A 23,802-nucleotide genomic window follows, 5' to 3' on the forward strand; every position below is an offset into this window, starting at 1 on the left:
CGAAGAGCAAATCTACGTAAGATTTCAAATGTGTCTGCCTGTGTTTAGCTTAAAATATTATATGCTGACAAGGTCAGAAAAGCAACCCGTGGAACAGAACCTAAACACACAGAAATATGTCCAATGAAATTTTGTCTGCCCATGAATTGAATCATTATTTATCTCTCAAACAATAGTTACAATCAAGAATTTAACATCAGAAATGAAGCTGTATCTTATGTGCCTTATTATTTCCCACTCCTGTTAACAGCCTTACTCTGGTAGTCAGGAACTGGGTCTCAGGGACAATTAGACCACATCACAGAGGTAAACACATCCTGTCCCATCAGCTCCACCCTGGCGAGCTCTTCTTTACCGTGTTGTATTAAGAGGCACATGCATAAACCCTTTAATATAACTGTTGGATGTGGATAATCTACATGTTAAAACCATAAATGTGTCTACCGTATTATACATGTTTGGAAATTTTAAAATAAAATTTAAGGTTTATTTTATTCCCTATATTAATTTTCGCTTATTCAAAATACTGTAGTGAGAACTTGTGTTGTTCTGAAAACTTCCCACGTATATAAAGCATATTAAATGTGTTGAGCTTAACTTTTGCTAAAAATAAATTAACTTATGAGATCATGTCTACTGCACAATGCAAGCATCAGCCAGGACCTTCCATGGTTACCAGGCTATTTGCTGTGCATCGCAATGCAGGCAGCCACGTTATGTCCCCTGATTCACAAATGAAAAATACAAATGCAGAGGCATTAAACACCTTAACTGGATTGCGAGTGTGGGCAAACTGGTACTTAGTCACCACGCTATTCTCACGACCTCATTTAAAGAATAAACAGTAAAAGGTTATTTACTCATAAAGACAAACTATGAATCACTACAATAACATTTTACAGAGTTCTCAGGGAAACTGGATGATCCCTGACAAGGCTGCGGCTGATTTTCCGGAGGACTAAAGCTACACGGAGAAAAGGAAGGGTCTTGGTGGTTCTGCGGTTCTGTAATATAAAGGTAATTGGAAAGTCGATTACTTCCACCTGTCTATTAAGGTTTGGTCCATTCTGGACCTACTGCTGCTTTGGGAGCAGCCCAGGGCAGGAAGCAGCAGCAAAAGGGAACCTGTTTTCTGTCACAACAACCTCGCTTCTCTGCTGCTTCCATCTCTCTGAGCCCCGAGTCTGCGTCCCTGATATAAACTCTACAAACTCCACTAAATGAAGACAATCATTTTACACACTTCACCATTTGTAAAGAAAACGGAAACAACCCATTTTCACAGCTCCTACCGTAAAATCAGTGTACTAAAAGGTAAGTAATTTTATCTCCATTGCTAATAACTTCACGTTAGCTGTTTGGACTCTTCCCATGCTTTCACAGGATAGTGCAAACATATGCACCTGAAACGAAACTCAGAGGTGGTCGCTGACCGCTAAAGACACTTGGTCCTCTCTCTACCCATGCAGGGGACATGACAGGTACCACGCCTGTCTCTCAATACAGACTGGTGCAACCAAATGTGTCTGTCTTACACAAACGCGGGAGTCAAAATCTCAGTCGTTAACCCTCCCGGGTCCCTCGCTGCGCAGGGCTCACCCTGTCTTTCCGGGTACTGAGCCAAGGGTGATGAGAAGAGAGTTGGCACCACAGTGGGCAGGAGCACAGAATGTCCTGTGTATTCTTCTGAACCATCGGCTTTAAAACGCGAGCTCCAGCCGGCATAATGTTCATGTTTACTAGTGATTCACAAAACATACTCAGACTCAGTTCATTCGGGCATCTTTCAAATACCTTCATTAAACACTTTCATGTTATAGTCAGCTCAGAAGTCAAGTGCTTTGTACCTGCGGATTTCTGCGGGTCCAAGAAGAGGGTCTGCCCTCTCTGCCTACAGAATGGACTGTCCCACATCGCGCCAGCAGGGGGCAGTAGCACTAAACGGTGAGCTGGCTGACCCTTGGGAAGCCAAAGGTGTGATGCAGGGAGGCCTCTGGAGCCCTATTAAAATCCTGCCTTTACCTGGGACTCTTGTCTATTTCCTACCTCCTGGTGGATAGCTAAATAATCTTCATCAGGTTCATCTTCTTATTTAGCTTCTCTAGGATCACGAATAATAGGCTCAAAGACCTTTAATTATGGTTAGAATCCACTTATGAGTGAATACATACCGTGTTCCTCTTTTTGGGTCTGGCTTACCTCACTCAGTAAAGCGTTTTCTATTTACATGCATTTGCATGCAAAATTCAAGATGTCGTTGTTTTTTACCGCTGAGTAAAACTCTACTGTGTATATGTTCCACACCTTTTCTAACCATTCTTCTATTGAGGGGCACCTAGGCTGTTTCCAGGTTCTGGCTATTACAAATAGTGCTGCTATGAACATAGTAGAACAAATGCTTTTGTAGTATGTTAGGGAATCTTTAGGGTATATTCCCAAGAGTGGAATTGCTGGGTCCTGAGGGAGGTTGACTCCCAGTTTCCTGAGAAACCGCCACACTGATTTCCACAGTGGCTGCACGAGTTTGCATTCCCACCAACAATGGATGAGTGTTCCCCTCACCCCCCATCCTCTCCAGCATAGGCTATCGTTGGTGTTTTTGACTTTAGCTATTCTGACAGGTGTAAGATGGTATCTCAAAGTGGTTTTGATTTGCATGGGGGGGGTGGGAGGGTCGATGGAAGGGGAGAGGGTTAGAGAAAAGGGAGTAGGGGAGGAACGGGGAAAGCTTGGTGGCCTGGGATGGGGGGGGAGGAAGGATGAATATGGGATCAGGGAAGAATATATTTCAACTAAGGGAGCCATTTTAGGGTTTACAGGAGACTTGATTATATATGGGATCCCAGGTCCAAGGAGAGATCCCCCAGATTGCTCTCTGGACAGAGGAGAGGGTGCCTGAATCGGCCGTGGCCCATGACCATACTGATGTATATTTTGCTTATCACCATAGATCCTTCATCTGGCGAAGGACGGCGATACAGTCGGAGACCCACATTGGAGCACCGGACTGAGCCCCCCGAGGTCCAAATGAGGAGCAGAAGGAGGAAGAACATGAAAAACGAAATCAGTACTGCAAGGGATGCTATCACCCACTGATACAAGGGAATGGATCTGATGAGAGTTTACCAAGGCCAGTTGGACTGGGACTGAACGAGGACGTGATCTAACCAGATTCTCGGAATTTGGCCGGATTCTATGACTGTGGCTGGCCCGAAGTCTTTCTGAAAAGCCATTGACTATGACACTGGGACCTGTTTCCTCTACATATACTGGATTTTGGGGATCCAATCTGTTTGGACACTCACCTTCCTGGACCTGGAGGGAGGGGGAAGGAACTGGAACTTCCCACAGGACAGGAAACCCTGACTGCCCTGGGGGACGAAGAGGGAGGAGGAGGGGGAGTGGGGGGAGTGGGAGGGTGTTGGGAAGAGGGGCGGAAATGGAAACTTTTATAATTTAATAAAATTTACTTAAAAAAAATAAAAAAAATAAAAAATAAAAAAAAACAAAAAAAAACAAAAAAATAAAATCCTGCCTTTTTCCAGGTTCTGGCTATTACAAATAGTGCTGCTATGAACATAGTTGAACAAATGCTTTTGTAGTATGTTAGGGCATCTCTTGGGTATATTCCCAAGAGTGGAATTGCTGGGTCCTGAGGGAGGTTGACTCCCAGTTTCCTGAGAAACCGCCACACTGATTTCCACAGTGGCTGCACAAGTTTACATTCCCACCAGCAATGGATGAGTGTTCCCCTCATTCCACATCCTCTCCAGCATAGGCTATCATTGGTGTTTTTGAGTTTGGCTATTCTGACAGGTGTAAGATGATATCTCAAAGTTGTTTTGATTTGCATTTCCCTGATCGCTAAGGAGGTTGAGCATGACCTTAAGTGCTTTTTAGCCATTCGAAGTTCATCTGTTGTGAATTCTCTGTTCAGTTCAGTACCCCATTTTTTAATTGGGTTAATTAGAGTTTTAGTGTCTAGTTTCTTGAGTTCTTTGTATATTTTGGAGATCAGACCTTTGTCTGTTGAGGGGTTTGTGAAGATCTTCTCCCAGGTGCCCCTCAATAGAAGAATGGTTAAAAAAGGTGTGGAACATATACACATTAGAGTTTTACTCAGCGGTAAAAAACAACGACATCTTGAATTTTGCATGCAAATGGATGTAAATAGAAAACGCTTTACTGAGTGAGGTAACCCAGACCCAAAAAGAGGAATATGGTATGTATTCACTCATAAGTGGATTCTAACCATAATTAAAGGTCTTTGAGCCTATTATTCGTGATCCTAGAGAAGCTAAATAAGAAGGTGAACCTGATGAAAATCATGTAGCTATCCTTCTGGAGATTGGAAATAGACAAGAGTGCCAGGTAACCTCAGGTGCATGGGGTGTGGGGGAGGCTGTTGGAAGGGGAGAGGGTTAGAGAGAAGGGAGTAGGGGAGGAATGGGGAAAGATCGGGGGACTGGGATGGGGGGGAGGGAGGAAGGATGGATATGGGATCAGGGAAGTATATATCTCAACTAAGGGAGTCATTTTAGGGTTTACAAGAGACTTGATTATAAAGGGGATCCCAGGTCCAAGGAGAGATCCCCAGATTGTTCTCTGGACAGAGGAGAGGGTGCCTGAACCGGCCTTGGCCCATAACCATACTGATGAATATTTTGCATATAACCATCGAATTCTCATCTGGCGATGGATGGAGATGGAGGCGGAGACCCACGTTGGAACACTGGACCTAGCTCCCTAGATCCAAATGAGAGGCAGAAGGAAAGAGAACGTGAGCAAAGAAGGCAAGGGCAGAGGAAACCTTCATCCAACGTTGGATGGCGATACAGACGGAGACCCATATTGGAGCACCGGACTGAGCCCTCCACGGTCCAAATGAGGAGCAGAAGGATGAAGAAAATGAAAAAAGAAATCAGGACCGCAAGGGATGCGAGCACCCACTGATACAAGGGGACTGATATAATGAGAGTTCACCAAGGCCAGTTGGACTGGGACTGAACGAGGACGTGATTCAACCAGATTCTCTGAATGTGGCTGGATTCTCTGAATGTGGCTGGCCCGGAGCCTTTCTGAAAAGCCATTGACAATGACACTGGGACTTGCTTCCTCTGCATATACTGGATTTTGGCGAACCAGTCTGTTTGGATTCTCACCTTCCCTGGACCTGGAGGGAGGGGGGAGGAACTTGAATTTCCCACAGGGCAGGAAACCCTGACTGCTCTTAGGGATGGAGAGGGAGGAGGAGAGGGAGTGGGGGGAGTGGGAGGGTGTTGAAAGGAGGGGCAGAAATGGAAACTTTTATAATTTAATAAAATAAAATAAAATAAAATCCTGCCTTTTTAAAATCGGAATTTTCACAAGTCATAACTCATTATTATTATCATTCAGGTAAACATTTCAAATTAGTTTCTGTATTCAAGGATTAGTTATAATAAACTCATACTATCAAAAGAATTGGAAATAAATTTTACAATTATCTCAAGTAATTAGGCTTTTTTTCCCCAATTTTTCCTACTCACTTCATGAACTACAAAATTCACTAAAACTCAAAAAAAAAACCATTAATATAACAATCTTTAGAAACTGAAAACTCAGGGGAAAAAACCCAATGTTGTGTATTTAAGTTGGTGTGGAAGCTTTTCTTGTACATAAACCTAGTATAAATAAAGTTCAACAATAGCAAAAGAATTTAAAATTTTCAACAAATTATAGAATATAATGACAGCGATACTATTTTACATGCCAAATATATTTACACTATTCAACAATAAAAACTAGTTACTGTCCACACACTGTGATTGGAATCATGAGAAACACATAAATTCTTGGTAATTTCTAAATACACAGCGGACATATCCAGGCGTCTGTCATGTGGTAAACACTCTGGGCACAAGAAGCTTAGGGGAGGGAAGGGTGCATTTGGCTTATACTTCCAGGTCACAGCTGATCACTGACGGAAGTCAGGGCAGGAAATGAAGCAGAACTCATGACTAAGGCTGCCTGCAGGATTCCATTCCCACACCGACTGGGCTTGGCTGTATCTCTTACACAGCCCAGGAAATGGTGGGGCCCGCAGTAAGTGGGCTCCTCCGACTGAAATCTGTGCAGTCCTCCCTGAAACAGCCCGGTCAACTTGACAAACAACTGTTCCTCAACCGATGAAACGGTGGTGCAGGGACTGGAGAGGTGTTTCTGGGATTAAAAACACTGGTTGCTCTGCCAGAGGATCCAGGCTCAGTTCCAGCACCCACATAGTGGCTCACACCCATCTCTCCAGTTCCAGGGAATCCTGAACCCGCTTCTTGCTTCAATAGACAGTAGGTAGGCAAGCGGTGTGCAGATAAACATGCAGTCAAAACACACATACACATAAAATAAAGTTTTAATTCTTTAAAAATTTAAAAGGTGATTCTAAATCATATAAAGTTGATAAATAGTGCTAACTAGTATAAAGGTAATCTTTTGTCAAAAAGTATTGAAGAAAGTATCCAATATGCAAAACACCTCTGATTTGGCCTGCGGAGGCATTTCAAATTGAGATTCTGATACAGGATTTCATAATTCAGATACTATTTTCAAGTTAATTCTTCATGTTACTAGTTGAGAATACCTGGACACAAGAATTCCTGGCAATGCAAAATAGAAAGAAAACTTCAAATAACAGAAGTTAATTGCCGTACCCATAAAGCTGACGATATAGAATTTAAGAGCGCTGGACCATAAGTGTTGACAGGTGATTCGCAACACAAAGTGCCGGTCCTTTAATGTCTGAAACTGATGTGTAAGTGATCGCAGGCCAAGGATGACGCAGTCCGTGACTGCAGAGAATGATGCAGAGCATGCAGCACATACTGTTCCATGTCACACCAACAGAGGAAGCCGTCCTATGCAAACATTTACATATGAGTACTGGTCAGAGAAACGAGGGAAGCACAGAGGACGTCTCCAGTGGATGAAAAGCAGGGCTGATGACGACCTGTAATGAACGTGAACAAGGTCGGGCTTTGATGGACTAATACGGGACAAAGACTATGAATCACAGTCACGGGAATTCCTCCGCTGTTTGACTGCCACATTTCCATGATTTTAACAGTAACACACATTGTTCAGGACTTCAGTAAACATGAAACAGAATAAACAAAGGACCCACATTAGAGAAAATAAAAGCGAAATTTAATCTGAAGCTGTGTGAGCTTAGTTGCAGCCATTACCACACTCTATTTCTTCTGTAAATGAGACAGTCCCTAAAGGATCTGCCACAGAGAAGGGGAATCAGCATGGAAATAAACACCTTGCATGACAAGGGCAACTCGTGAGCTACAAAACATCTCATGAATATGAGAAGATTACTGAGCAATCGGTGTAGAGGACAGTATTTGGCTATTTGTCTACATCCATAGTTCATAAACAAAGAATTTTAATTAAAGCAGACCACAGACACTAGCACTTCACCACGTTACAGTTTCATAGACAACAATGAAGGACTGATAGATAAAGGCTGCCTTGTTCATTGCAGAAGATAAACTAAAAAATAGTTCTGAGAAACACAGTTAATGACAAAAATGTATCAATGTCCTTTTTCATACCAATATACATGCAACAAAAAACTTTTAAACTGATTAATAAACATAAGGAAGTGGTCTCGGTGGAAAGTTTATCGATTAATAAACAAATTCTGAAAAACACCAATGAATCTTATTATGTTGACCTTGAGTAAGAAGTCATTGGGAAATATTATCACAGCATTAATGCATTAGCTGGCAGACAATGTCCCTCGCATTTTACCACGCATCAGTGAGCTGTAACAAATGCTGACAGTCAAGGAGCAAAGCGCTAAGCATTATGACACCATCTCGGCGACCACTAAAGAGCAAAACTGACGACAGCCATTGCTGTGGATTTACCAGGGCAGGGATGGCTGGGAGACAAAAATAAACGGATTTAGAGCATTTGGATAAACATCTATTATACTGGCACTGCAGAAACAAGAATGTTGGTTACAATATTTCAGTCACTTAGCAACGCTAATTTATAATAGGCCTTATGTACAATACTATCACAGAAACATCTATTGCCATGCAGTGTTCAATAACCTTGCTCCATTGTCACACAATTCATGACAAAGGTCTTTGGGAGAAGCAATAATATTTGCATAATAATTACAAGCACAGAGCCCAAGCTTGAAATGCTATAACCATATTCCAAGAGTTCTCTTGTTTATAAATTAAACTTTGCCCAAAAGCGCTTCCAAACTCAACGTTGGGTTGGCGAAATTTATTAGTTAAACGTTTACTTTCAATGGGATATGACATTCCTTCCTACCTTTAAAATGAAAAGCAGATAAGAACACTTCTTAATTATTTTTGATTGAATAAACTGAGCAGCAAGGCATGCATTTCCAGTGCAGCGATAAATTACGTGTGCCGTTCCCATTAACATGTGGGTGGCAGCTGTGCCTGTCATTGCGTGTGCCATGCTGAAATGCACGTTCCTGGAGTCAAATCCTCAGTGGCAACCCTGCAACTGCCATTTGAACTTTTGCCTCTCAATAAAGGTTTGTGTGCAAACACTTATGCACTGCAGACCTACAAAAGTGACAATTCAAGCCAACGCTAATATGTTTCAATTTATTCGGGAACAATCAGTGTTAATGGATGGATTTTGTACTTTTACTGCATTGGACTATGAGGAACTCAGACAAAGATGTTTTAGTTTCTTCTGCCCATCCCATTTTTTTCCTGTCCATAAAATAGGCAATTTCTTACTAACGATGTAAAAATAATGTCATTCAAATTTTACTTATAAAAAACTAGTACAGCATTAAAACATTAACATTACAAAGAGATTAGCCACACTCAGCAAGAGATTAAAGGCTGAATATTCTGATAAACAACATCCACTGCTGCGGTGTATACAGATATAGATATGTATATAGATATCTATCTATATAGATATTGAAACACACATATATATGTATATAGATATCTATGCACACACACTGAAAGGGGTATCTCTTTACTTATTATCTGCCAAAAATGCATCTGTATTATTAAGATGAACACAAATTACACAATATAAAAATATAGAAATAAAATGTAATATATATTAAACCTAGACCCAATATCCTCCTGTTATTGTCATGTTTAAATATTCCTAAAGAAACAAACTGAATTGATCACTAGGATATCACATTGTGCTTGGGAGTAAAGTAAGGCAAACCAGTACCACTGAGCGGAGGGGACATCAGCAACACAGCGCAGGGCGCAAAGACCAGGATGGACCGCTCCTGCTGACACAACTGTGGGAACGGGACCTTGAAAAACCCCACACAGCAGCTGGAGAGACGCTCAGCTCCGGGGCTAAAAGCACTTACTGCTCTTGCAGAGGGCCCAGATTCTGGTCCCCACACCATCTTGGAGACACACAACTGCCTGAAACTCCAGTTTCACACCCTCTTCTGTCCTCTGTGTTCTGCAAGCACATGGTGCATGCTCACAAAGGCTCACACACACACACACACACACACACACACACACACACACACACACACAAAAACAAGTAAATAAATAAGCAAGCAAGCAAACAAACCTTTCAAAAGAAACAGAAACATATTAACCTTATTAAGTGTTGGCAATGTGGGGAAGCGCCTGCATTCTGGAGCATGAGAACAGCTATTTTGGAAGAGTGTAAGATTTTCCAAATCGGTCAAAGGAAGGACTCCAACAACACAGGAAATGATGCCAAGAACTGATAACCAGGCCTACACAGATTTGAAACCTTCTGCACACCAAAGGAAACAATCACCAGCATGAAGGGAAAGACTAGAGAATCGGAACAAGTTCTGTGCCAACTACGTACCAGCTGAGATACCATCCAAGCAATTAACAGGCTAGTGAACGGAACACAGAGTTCTCAAATGAAGACATACAAATAATCAATAAACATTCCAGTGAGGGTTTTATACCCTAGCCAACAGGGAACTTCTAATAAGAACTCACTCGGGATCCTGTCTCAACCCAGCATCAAGAAACAAGAGAACGAATGTGGGCACGGGAGGCAGGTGTTGTCCTCACTGGGGGCAGGAATATGGACATGGCAGCCTCGCTGGAAATCAGCGCGATGTTCACTTCCTTCTACAGTGAAAACGAGAAACACCAACCTGAGCCATAACCAGAAACACTTGCACATCTAGGATTGTTGCTCCATTTTCACAAAAACCAGGAAATGGAAATTTAATGAATGAATACTGAAATGAGGCATATATATACAACAGAATTTTATTTAGCTGTAAAGAAAAACTAAATTCTGAAATTTACAAGAAATGACAAAATTTAAGATATTTAAGTAAATTAAGCCAAACTCAGAAAAATATATGACTTACGTTTAGAATCTTGATGTAATATTGTATGTGTGTATTGTGTGTGTGTGTGTGTGCATATGTGTGTGTGTGCGTGTGTGTGTGTGTGTGTGTGTGTGTAACACATCATGAGAAGAGGATGATGGGGAAGAAAATGGAATATATGTGACATTAATGAAGGGGGGAACAGGGATTCTCTGGAGAAGGAGGGGAGGCAGAGGGAGGGCAGTGGATGAGGGGAAGGATCAGCAAATAGTATAGTAACAAATACAGATGAAAATCTGACAAGCAAATCTAGAGTTTTGTAAACTACACTAAAAAAAACTAAGAAAAACATTGAAGATTTCAAGTCAAATTTGTAGTACGGGTAACATTCTAACGTATACTATGACTTTGACAACTTTCCAATGGTGAAAGACTATTCTCTCTAGATCAATGGTGACTTTTGGTCTGACAAAATGAAGTAGGTTAATATTTAGAAGAACCATGTCTCTGACTGGATCAATGTTTTCCAGAAGACCAATGTGTGATACCACAGCATGACACAGAGCCATGAAAAGATTAAAACTGACCTCAATAAACTATCACACGTCAATCTAGACTAAAAAATCACAGAAGAATCAAGAAACTGTCACTGGCCAATTGAGACTGGAAAAACAAAAAATAACTGAAACGATATGAGAAGATTCCTGAAACTGTGTCCTCCATCCCAAGTGTGTATCCAGATTTTCTTTAAACAGCTCAACCACTATAACATATAAAGGAGTGTAAAAGTCAGAGGTCACCCAGAGATATGTTCCTCTGTTGCTAAAGACCTTATTCCTTTTCACAGTGTCCCTCACTGAACCTGGAGCTCACTGTTTGGATAGACTGTCGGGCCACTGAGATCCCAAATTGCCCAGTGTTCTATGGAGGCTTCTGGAAGCTCATGGTTACCCAGCTAACATGTTACCAGCCCCATCATGCTATATGGATCATGCTAACTTTGCAGTTTTTAAAAGTTAGCAATATAATGCCTCCAGATTTTTCTTTGTTCTCAAACCATTTCTGGATTCCCAAGATCACATTTTAAAACTTGAATGTGAATTTGGAGATTGATTTTTCTGTTTCTGTGATAAAATGACATTAAAATTTTACTAGGGATTTACATGTAATCTGTAGATCCCATAGGATGGCATAGATAGTCTATATTAATCCTAAGGTGCAGACACTGGATAGCAGATATCTTCATAACTAATACAACAAGCATTGGTAAGGATGTTCAGAAAAATAATTGCTCCACACACTTGCAAATTACTATAGTCATCATAGAAAAGAGTATAGAGAAACCTCAAAGAATTAAAAATAAAACTATCATAAGATCCAGCAATGACACTTTTGGATATAAATACAAAGGGAGTGAAGTCAATGTACAAAGAGGCATCTGTGCTCCGTTCCCACTGCAGTATAATTAACAACAGCCAACATACTGAGTCAAACTACCCAAAACTGGATGAATGGGTAGTGACAACGTGGGACATACATACCATGAAACACTATTCAGTATCATAAACAAGGACGTTCTGTGGTCTGTGGCAGTGGAGGTGAACCTGGACCGCATTATGCAAAGTGAAGTTACACAGAGACAGAAAAGGGAACGAGCGGCATCCCCGGTATATACAATGGAGAAAAGTGGAACCCGTGGAAGCAGAGCAAAGAACCATGGTGAAAACAAGGCAGCATGTCTTCTGTTGGTCGGGGTGTGGTGAACGCGGCGGAGAGCAGGTCAGAGTCGACAGAACCAAGAGCTATCAGACACCACAGAGCTATCATTAATAACAATGTGCTGGATTTGGAAAATTGCTGAGAATATTTTAAATGATATCCCAGCAAAAGTAGAACACACCTGTGATTCGTGTTAACTAGGTCATGTGAGCTGTATCAGGATGTGACACGTGACAGGACATACAGTGGAGCAGAACACATATGTATAGTTTTATCTGCTAATCTAAGCATGAATCATGTTGGCCATGCATACATACAACACTTTTTAAGCAGAATTCGCTTCCTATGTTTTCATGTACCAGTGTAACATGACAATAGCACTGGCAAGCTGAGAGCTCAGAGTCACATGATTTCGCTCGCTCTTTGGGATAAAATGAAATTATATTCTCCCAAACAAACTCTGGGCTCAGGGAAATTCATACATTGGCACACAGTCAAAGATTTATAATATTCTAAAATGGCTGATGTGCTAATGTTTCTTAATGGGTCTCAAACTACTTTAGAAAGTAAAATCATGCTATATAATTTAGAAGCCAAATAAATTTTAAGAATATTGTATTCTCATAGTCCCAGTAATCGGCCATTTTGAGTTTCATCACCCAGATACCAACTCACATTTAAAATTCCATTAATTCTCTTCTATAAAAGGAATTATGTTTCTTATAAATCTAACAAATGTGGTGATCCACACAGAATTTCTCTGGAACAGTTAAATGTCTGTGTATTTACTGATTACCTCACTTGTTTTCCTATAAGGAAGCTATCCACTGATAAAAGTGGCTCTCCTCTTTCTCCCTGCAATGGTACAATCTCCATCACAAATGCTCTTCTGCACATATGCCCAAGAAGTGTCTTCCTTCTGCAAATTTCAAGCCGGAGCCCCTCTTTGGCCATGAAAGATGCTCTATGCCGTGTACTGACAGGAGCCTTTGCAACCGCTTGGTTGGGCTGCACACCTTACTGACCCTGACTTCAGGACAGTATGTCTCTCAGGCAGTGGTAGCTCCTGTAACAGAAGCTTTCCAAAGAGAGCCAATTACAACAGATAACAGTCAGTCTGCGGCCTAATGTATACCCACTGTAGTCCCAAAACACAAGTGTCTTTTATTAGCTATGGCTGAGTTGTTACTATAACTAAGGGTATGTTGGTGCCTTAAAGTATCTAGCAAGCAGCTCCAGGCATAGAGTTAGCTAAAGGGATGAGTGTGATTAGAGCCTTGATATCCAATAGGAAACAGTTGGAACATCTGTAATCTGTCTTGTGCATGCGTGTTAAGTAGAAGAAACGTGCTGTAAGTGACGAGTAGTATCTGAGCTGGTCATCACTGCTGGAAAATAAGCTAATCCATAAAGAAATGAGCTCAGAAAAGAACAGCCTTTATGGGAGAAATGAAAGAGAAAAGAGGTCAGAAACTCAGGGAGTTGGCACACCTTTGGATTAAGTCACTACATTAAGTTGGCCTTCCAAACCATTTAGCTGAATGTCTCAGGATAAGATATAAAATGATGAACTCAAAATATCCTTAATTAGAGAACTAGCTAAATCAACATATCTAGAAAGAAGGCATACGCAGATCAATATTGGGATACTGGCATTTTCTGTAAACAACTAGGAGTCAGTACGCATGGATGACGGTAGTCAGAAGGAAATAGAAAAGCAGCCACGCTCTTAAGAAGTCCTCATTGCAAAATTAGCATCGTCCTATTTGAACGCTGACTGCTACTGAGATTTGAAAATGGCACCTTTAATATATATGTTCAGCAATAAAGTCAAACTAAGAACTAACACAGGTCATAACATGGGCAGGTGCTGAAAATATGTGTTAAGTGGAAGATGCAAGTCATACATGCCTACGTGTTGTAGGGCTTTGATGAAAAGCAATGTGTAGAGAGGTAATTCCACAGACAGGAGGAGGAGAGTTCCCTGGAAGTGGGTGGGTGCTGGCATGGGATGACAACGAGCAAGGTGACTGAGGGATTGGGATTTGGCTTGATGAGAACATTCTAAACTGTGGCAACAGGCGCGGAGCTGTAGAACTGTGTGGATACACTGAATGCTGTTATTGTACACTTTAAACAGGCGAAGTATAAAGGGCATGAATTCCACTCCAACAGGGCACTTCCACAAACAGCATTTAGAGTAACCTTGTAGGCAGGGGCTGGGTGGGGAAACAGCTCAGGGTCAGGAGATGGCTTTCTCAATGCTCTGTGCTTCTACATGGTCAAGACTTCCTGACAAAAAAGACTGGCATTTCAGACAATGTTAAATAACAAAAACATACCGGACGTTCAAAACACAAGTATGCAGGACAACTTAGTCTCACCCCGGGAAGTTCTGTTCCAAGGTGATGGCAAGAGACAGGTCTCTTCGTTCCTCGGTGTGTGTACAACCCAAAGCAGGGATGCCACTCTCTCCAGTCCCTGTGTGGAGGATGGCCACGTGTACCAGCTCTTCTTTATAATCTATAAACTGCAATCTAGAGGCCTGCTGTGGTCTGGTCCCCTAGATATGTACAACAAATCCTGCTTCACTGCCTCATTCTGAGGGGAGCTGAGGTGGAGAGAAACGACAGAAATTGCTACAGCTATAACTGTCTCAGAACCACACAGATCTCAAGTTCTATGCAATACACCTAATAATCACACAGGCATCTAGAACCTGTCAGTTTCAGACTTCCGACCTAGACGGAAATGATACAGATTCTACACGCCCCCCCCAACTTCCTCAAGGTGAAGAACAGAAGTTGCTGCCTATTACATGGAAACACTCGATATACCTAAATTGGTGAAAATTAAATTCCTAGAGGCTGTTGTGAAGGTCGCACCCACTTTCCCTACTGGCCATCAGTGTGTTTTGTGTTCATGAAGAAAGTGAACAACCCCTGCAAAGTCAGACTGCAGGGGATCTGTCATTCAGATATGGCTATCCCCATGTTCACACCACACAACAGTATATTATCTTCTTAAATTATGGACCGATTTGCCAAACAATGAATTCATGGCAAAATAATGAGAAGACACAAGCAGAAACATTCTCTCTCTCTCTCTCTCTCTCTCTCTCTGTCTCTGTCTCTCTCTCTCTCTCTCTCTCTCTCTATATATATATATATTAAAGGTTTATATATATCACGATTATATAAACAAAGGTTAAAGCAAGCAGAGCAAACTTGTAAAGGAAAACTCCTTTCGAGAAGGAGAGAAGAACAGGGCGGGGCTGCAGACACGAGCTGGTTGTGCAAGGAGAACAAAAGCACAATTCACACACGCAAATGAGCCTGCTGATCTGGTTAGGACCTGAATCCATGTAAAAGCAGCCTGCTTCTCCATCTGAAGGAAACACTTGGGCTTTTTAACTTCTATGGCCTACGGCAGTAGTGATTATAATCATTTAACAATCAGAGCCTTGACAATTCAGATTTACTCTTACGGCCGGGAGCAGCAAACTTTCAGGGTTACTAATGGACTCTGCACTTATTTGTTTTTGCCACAGAATGTTGTACACCATGAATCTAAATCTCACGATGCCAGAATAAATGTCTACTTCAAATCTTACAAAGAAGCAGCCAAAGCTGTGTCAGATGTAACTCAGCTGCACACAGAACACGACAAACTGTGGGCTGCCTCAGAAGACGGATAAGACCATCAGCTTCCGACCTTTCATTGTAAGGTCAACAGATTCATATTTTACCTGTAACTAACTTGGCATTTCTTTATCTAAAATATGGGGGAAATTGTATGTTATATTAACAATTATAATTCAAAACAATGTCATTCAGAGTAAAAGTAAAACCAGATGACTATTGCTGAGTCTCTCTTCAGAATTATATCTGAAATGATACCCTCAATTCTACTACAGAGCTGAGGCCCTGACATGGACATGATAGGGGAAGAATAAAACTTCACATGTCTTTCTGAGAGCATCTGAAAAACTTGGGCACTATGAGATCCAAGATCAGCTTGTGATGGCTGGCAGTCTTGCACAATTAGTGTCAAAGGATCAGATAATAAAATACAGCCAATCCAATATGTTTTCCCATTAAACAAATGAGAATCCAATGACTAAATAAGAATATAATTATAAATTACTAAGAATAAATAGTATATAGCCCACATTGATCCAGCAAGTCCTTGTGAATCACACTCAAGACTTTTTTGGCCAACATTATTGCTCAAGTGTAATTGATTTTAAATATTTATTCAAACAGACATTATTTAAATATGTCCCTAATTTTATTTGAGTAGTGACATTTATACACAATCCCTTGATATTATTGGCTTAACTTAGTTAATGGCTTCTTATTTTATAAACACATTAATCTTCACAGGCACTTTAATGTTATAGTATATATTTTACTTTTATTGTAAATTAATCGTGTTTCTCAATAACATCTCAACCCATAAAGATATATACTTTTCCCATAATTATTATTTTGTTGGCCAATCCCTAAAACATTAGTGACTGATTTGCAACAGTTGGAATAATAGTTATAACTTCTTTAGCACTCAGATACCCTACATAGAAAATGCTGCAAACACAGGTAATCCCGTCTGCTTGTGTTAACACAATGTAGTGTGTGCACAGGCCAGTCAGGTGCTAACAGATGAGGCTCCAGCTTTCCCCCCTCCACTGTGGGCCGGTCCCTTCTCAGAGATAGCCGGAAACCAGGTAACAGTACTGGACTGGGCTAATCAAAGCCACTCCACATCCAACATCCAGGAAGGCAGAAGTCACTCGCAAACAGCAGTGGAGAGAGACGCCACCATCACCACCACCAACGTCCAGCTCTTCCTCTAAGGAATGAATGATTTCTACAAAAAATACACAATTTCTAGCTGAAATGTTCATCCTGGAGAGATTGGGTTTCAAGTCACTTTTCTTTGGAAGCAAAAGGGAGCCCAGAGAGCAAAGAAATCACTTTCCAATGGGGATTTGTGCAGGGTTGCTCCCAAGACTGTGTCATGTCACCTGAATGAGTCTGCAGGCCTTGACCACAGAAGCTGTCCCCACCTTAGTGGAGCAAGTGAGAATAAACTCTAATATTCAGCTTCTCTACAGGAACAGAAGGAAGTGAGAAGACAAGGAAATATGCTAGCTTCCCCATACATATCTCAAAGAACTCACTTCAGTCTTGTTTGGAGAAGGCATGAAGCGCAGTGGTTTCTTGAGAGCCCCTGAGGGAACAACTCTGAGCAAATGGAGTCACAGTATTTACGTCACAGAAAACCTCAGTGATTCAAAGATGAAGAAGTAATATATAACGGCAGACTTGGTGTCAGGTAGAAATGACAGGAGTGGGACAAAAAAAAAAACACTCGACTGAAGACATCGAAGGAAGGCGGGGGTAAGCAGGCACAGGATGAGGCGCTGGAGATACTCTAAGAGGAGGCCTACACGGCAACGAGAACAAGACGGCTAAGTGAATAAGACTTTCTACATGTTTAGGGTCTGTTACAGGGACGATAACAAATATCACTGCAGAAAGAAGAGGCAAGCAGAGTTTAAGGCTCAGTGGTCAGCCAGCCTGTCTTGCCACCTTAGCAAGCTCTAAGCCAATGAGAGACTTTGTCTCAACAACCAATATGGGCAGCTGCTGAGGAAGGCAAATGCAGTTGACTTCTCACTTCCATACTCATGTGCCACATATGTATGTGTGTAAGCATGGATGCACCTGTGTGTGTACACACACACACACACACACACACAATTTCAGAATGTTAAAGAACCTGAATAGACATTTCTTCAAAGACGGAATGCTGCCACTAAGAAAGAGACACAAGCAATGTTTTCAACATTGTTAATCGTCAAGAAAAACAACTGTAAACAGAAAACACCACAACAGCACTTCACGCTTGTTAGGATGGCTACAGTAATAAAAATCAAGACAAGTTCTTGACAAGGATGTGGACAAAGAGGACGCTTTATGAACTGATGGACATATAGTGCCTTGCACATCTATTATATAAGACAGCACAAAGACAGAGTAGGCAATGGCTCTACTGAGCACACAGAGAACTGAACACACTCCTCATCGAGTACCCATGCACCAGTGTTCACTGAAGCATAGCACAAGAAACCAGAGAGGGAACCAACCCAGGTGTCACACTCACATAAATAAACATCTAAAAAGGCATGTGTAAGATGCGGTGGATGTGGCTGGAGTGCAGAAAGGGAAGGGTACCAACACTCGGAAAGCTCCAACAGGGATGGCGAACTGTTACGTTAGCAACATGAGCAGAGAGGAAAACACATTACAAACCAGGCTAGAAAACACTCCAGATGTCAACAGCACTAAACTCGAGACGCTCAGACGATAATCAATGCAAGAGTGTGCACGGAGCTTGTTTCTCAGCTCGATCCTAGTTAGGGCAAAATTCTGGCACCATTGTCTGCCTGGCTGCAAATGAACACGAGCATTCTTTAGTGCGGCGCATTCTGCTTTAAAGGCTTTACTGCATCGTAATTGCACACATCTTGGTTCTAGCTTAGTAAACAGAATGAGTTAAAGAGGATGGTCCATTAACAACCAATACTTTAGAAACTGAACATTAAGTAGAAAAAGATGAATATACATAATATGCTCTACTTAAATCACTTTCCAAGTCTTAATGTCTTAAAATGTGTTTTATGAATCCCTGGAAAGGACCACTCAAAAACTTTATTAAAACAATGAATTTTACACTTTCAAGGAAGACACAGCCATGTTTATTTCAAGTCTATCTGAAGATATCCAGAAGTTTAGCAATATTTCCAAGGCTGTGATCACTAAAATATATACACTGTTTTAAAAATATTGTATCAAAACCCTTCACACATACTACTTACTCATTCCAAAATAGTTAAGACACGTTTATTAGCACTTATTAAATTTTCTAATTGTTCATAAAGAAAGGGGGCTTTACATAAGGTGGCAAATAAGAGATAAGACATAACTTTGATAAGAGATAACTCTGGTCCCGGCACTGTACAACACTTGGCTACAGGGAACAGAGCTGAGAAACTGGAACTCACTGTCAAACCAGCATTGGTCAGAAAATCTCTATGGAAACTTGAATGCAAATGTCAAATTAGGAACATAGAGTACCTAAGTCACACAGTATCTAACTGCATCTGAGATCGAAGAAAATAGTGTTGACAGTTAATGATATGCCACTCACTGTCGCCTGACAGGGGTTCTTAAAAACAAGGAAAATAAGAAATTTATTTCAGCCAAATATGCTTTCAGCTCCGAGCCCTCTCCCTGGAAGATGAACAAAGGTGAATATCCAAGTCCTCCTCATGCAGATGTCTGCTGTGGATGTGGGAAATGGGACCTAGACTATGTAATTGTGTAAGTCATTTCCTGAATAACTTCCTGTTTTAGACTCTGATTCTGGCTGTGCATTTCTTTATTATCCATCACAAGGTTGCCTAGAATCAGACACAGAAAATGTCTTCTTCACTCGTCATTCAAATTTTCAACACACAAGTCTGTATTTTATTACCCAGCACTGTTAATGCAATGGACGCTTTCAGATAAGCCGGTATTTTCTAATAGCATTGCCTGTACCTTTATGCGGGCATTTAATATGCTCCTGATCAATTTCTCTACCCAGCAAAACACCTACTTTATGGCTCAAGTGATGCTGTGTGGTGATGCTTATTCTAACTGCCTGGCTCCACCTAGTGGAGAAGTCAGCAGCTTGTGCAGAATCTCAAGACTTGTGAGGTCCCCGTGGGCGCCATGGCTTTTGCTTATGATCCCAGGCAAGCATAGTCAACAGTCATCTGCCTTAGGCTTGGGAGTTTCCGTGCTCAGACTGCTTTTCTCTGAAACCCCAGGCTTGCCTAGCCAACTGCTCAGCAAGCTCCGTGAGCTTTTTCCATCTGAACGTACTTTAATATCTGACATGGAGAAAACCTATGTGTTCTTTCTTGGCTGTTATGTGATGCCTCTCCCCACCCCCTTTCTTCCAGCTCTCAGAATTCCTGTTTACTATCGTCTACCTGGTCGCTAAAGGTAAAGTCCCAGGCTGTGCTCTGGCAAACGGCCTCTATCTCATCCACTGTGACCAATCCATCAGCGAGGACTGTATGATTGACCTATAAAAACTCCAGACTCACTCTTCTTCCAGTTCCAAGATGAATTAATCCCCCAGTCTCAACTACGGCTGTCTTTTACATGAGCTAGACAGCCACTCTAGCTCTAAACTGATCTACTCGGATTCCTCTACATTCTGATAACAAGCATTTATCACGTTTCATTCAAAAACCAGCATTCATTCTTCTCTGACAACGCTGTGCTTGTGGATGATGTATTCCGGTAGCTCTCCCTCCTATCCCTGCTCTTACCTACTCCCCACCCCAGCCAATGCCCCACTCTGCTATAGAGATGGACACTTTGAATTGGTATGGATCTTGCTTTACTGATACAAATTTAAGGTCAATTTTGTTATACTGCTTATATGTATTTCTGCTCTTGATTAAGGTATTATGATTGTCTAGCTCATTTAAAAATGTAATTTATAATTAAGAAAAATAGGTTAATAGATAATCATCCATAATAGTCAAGCTTGTAGGCATGTTAGTTAGATTTTTCTAGATGGACAAATATGTATTTCAGATGGATAGGCGTTCTTCATACCTTTCAAAGACTACAGAATATGGCACCTAAAATGTTTTAATAACTTAGGACTTTCCATGAGAGTGAAACACATCTGCTTCTGGCATCACCAATCTACTTCAAAGTAGATGGGCATCAAAGAGGCTCCTTATGGAATTGGTTGACCATTTGGCAAGAAACTGCTCTTGCCCAGACTGCTTGATAAAATGGACATGCAGGAACCCCCCAAAAATGACTGCTAAACTTGCCTAAGCAAAAACCTTCGGGGTTCTTGCTTCATGAAAGAGTCTGCTAGACATTCTGCAGAACACAGAAGAAAGTGACGGACAAACTGTTAAAATAGGTGGAACTGTCTTTCAAATTTCCTGCTTCCTGGAAAAGTCTGCTGGATACTATGGGCCAGTAGGCTGAAGATGGATGCTCCAATGATACAGAAGAACTTTGGTTGACTATCCAGACAGTGAGATGACTCTGTCAATTCTAGAGTCTTGGAAGTTGCTTACAATGCACCTCCTGTTTACTTAGGTAATATTATATCCTTCTGGAGTCTTTGATGGAGTTAAAGAGTACATAGCAATAATACAGTTTTCCTTAGTTATGATAAAAGATAAAGTAGATATAAATATTATAACTATAATTCTTGCTTAATGATTTTTATATGTAATTTTACTATGTTAACATTAAATCCTTCCTTTTTATTTAAACAGTAAAGGGGAGGTGATGTGGGATTTCCCTCTGTATGCTGTGATTACCATTAATGAATAAAGAACTGCTTTGAGTCTATAGCAGAGCATGGTGGGTTAGAATAATGGTAGGAAAACTAAAGTAAATGCTGGGAAAAAGAAGAGCAGGGTCACCATGGAGCCACCGCTAGAATCAGACATGCTAAAACTTTGCTGGTAAGCCACTACCACGTGGCAATACACAGATTAATGGAAATGGGTTAAATTAATATGTAAGAGTTAGCCGATAAGAAGCAAGAGCTAATGGGCCAACCAGTGTTTTAAATAACGTAATTTTTGTATGGTTATTTTGGTTCTGGGTGGCCCGAATGAACAAGTGGACTCCTCCTATACCACTCTCCATCCCAACCCCTTCTCCCAGATTCATGACCTGTGGTTTTGTTTTCTGAGCCAAAGTGATCTAAGTGACCACTGGATTGGAACATCACCAGGTGTGTTCCCCTGTTGCGGAATCCATCAGCAGCATAGAGTTGAGCAGCAATGGGTGGGGCCACCCATGCCTGCCTTGCAACAAGCGGAGCTGATTCCTGAACAGACCCATGGTAACTGAAGCTACGGGGACATCGGGTTTCGCCATGTCTGTGCTATGCTCAGGATACAGCTATGGCAGCACTTCTCCCTATCTTCTCTCTCGTACTTCATTCTGCCTTCTCATCAAAGTCTTCCCTGGATGTTAAAGGGAATGACATAAAGTTTACAGCTGAGCGCTAGACCACCACATGTTCTCAGGACCTTGACTAGCCGTGGTTTCTGAAAACATCCAGCCACCGAAAAGACTTCTGTGATCAGGGTTAAGAATAGTGTCTGACTGCCCACAAACATACACACAACTCTTTAGAAGGGTGTGTGATTCGGTGTCAATTCATCTAAATGGCAGATTTAGTTTCCACCTGGGGCCTATAACTTAGTCTCCCCACATGCTTTTTTTTGTAACCAGTTTACAGTATCAGGCATAGATTTATTCCTGTGAGGTGGACCACAAATCTAATCAGAGTAGCTGGTTACTCCAATAACCGCAGGGACACTATTGTGCCAGTGGATACATACTGCCTTGTAGGCTGACCCCTCCAAAAATGCATAACACCTTCTAGGACTATGAAAGGTAGCAAGCTAGGAGAGGCTCTGGCCAGTAGGAAGAGGATCCAATGCATGTCTAGCTTCATTTCTCCATGTCACACAGACAAGGTATGTCTTATTTTCACAACGATCTTGAAACTCACAAGAAAATACAAAAGACCCAGGACAGCCAAAGCAAACCTATACAATATAATAGTAATAATAACAATAATAATAATGACGATGACGATTATCATACAGGCATTACCATACCAAATCTAAAGTTATACCACACAGACATAATAGTAAAAGCAACATAATACCAGCACAAAAAAAGACATGAAGACAGAAAGATGAACTAGAAGACCCACATTTCAGTCCATGCAACTGGTCATGGTTGCATCTGGTTTTTTTCCAAAGTTCCCAAAAATACACATTGGAAGAAAAACAATATCTTCCACAAATGTTGTTAGGAAAATTAGGTGTCACTGGTGACAAATGAAACTGCACAAAAATCAACTTCAAGCAGATAAAAAAGAATCCTCCATATAAAAGCTCCGGCCCTGGTGGTGCTGGGAGAGAAGACAAAGGGGCACTACGGCTGTGCGTGGTGCGCGGTGCGCCTGATCGCTCGGGAAATAAGGCCAATAACTGTCAAGCGGGAACTCAGGAGACCTGACAGGTACAACCTGACAGATGTACAGGGAAAGAGGCGATTTTCCCGACAAGATGAGACAAAACCTTTGCCAGCTACACATCCAACAGATAATTAACAGCTATAACACACCAAGAACCGAAAAGTTAAAACCTAAAGAACAATAAAAGAACCAATCAAAAAATAGGCTTAGATCTGGACACAGGACTCTCAAAAGAAGAAACACAGATGGTTATACATATGCCATTAGCTTCCAAGGAAACGCAAACTGAGGAGGTTTCCTAACAATCCTACCACGGAATAATCTGTATGCTATAAACCTGAGCACCGTGTAGAATTCAATTCACTTTATGCAGAGTTGTAAGACCACAAAAACGCAACTTAAGTACAGAAAATACCTATTACACTAAAATATCAACTTCTTGCCCATATGTAGTCATTAATGATTCCAGCATCTATGCCATCACTATTGTTATCAATGGTGTCACTACTATTGAAAGCATGCATGTGATATGTACAAGTGTGGTGTCTGTGCCACAGCATGGATGTAGAGGCCAGAGGAGGATGTCATGTGATCAGCACTCCCCTATCCCGACATGGGCTCCAGAAGCTGTAGTC

The 23,802-nt window shown here is 41.3% G+C and overlaps 1 protein-coding gene across 1 annotated transcript in view; it reads right to left on the reverse strand.

Moving 5' to 3' along the window:
* Atrnl1 (attractin like 1) overlaps positions 1 to 23,802 on the reverse strand; it is a 542,404-nt gene that overhangs the window by 303,762 nt on the left and 214,840 nt on the right. The gene's annotated exons all lie outside the window — the stretch shown is intronic.

The sequence above is a fragment of the Myodes glareolus genome, chromosome 7 (assembly GCF_982192425.1).
Source record: "Myodes glareolus chromosome 7, mMyoGla1.1, whole genome shotgun sequence".
Lineage (NCBI taxonomy): Eukaryota > Metazoa > Chordata > Mammalia > Rodentia > Cricetidae > Myodes > Myodes glareolus.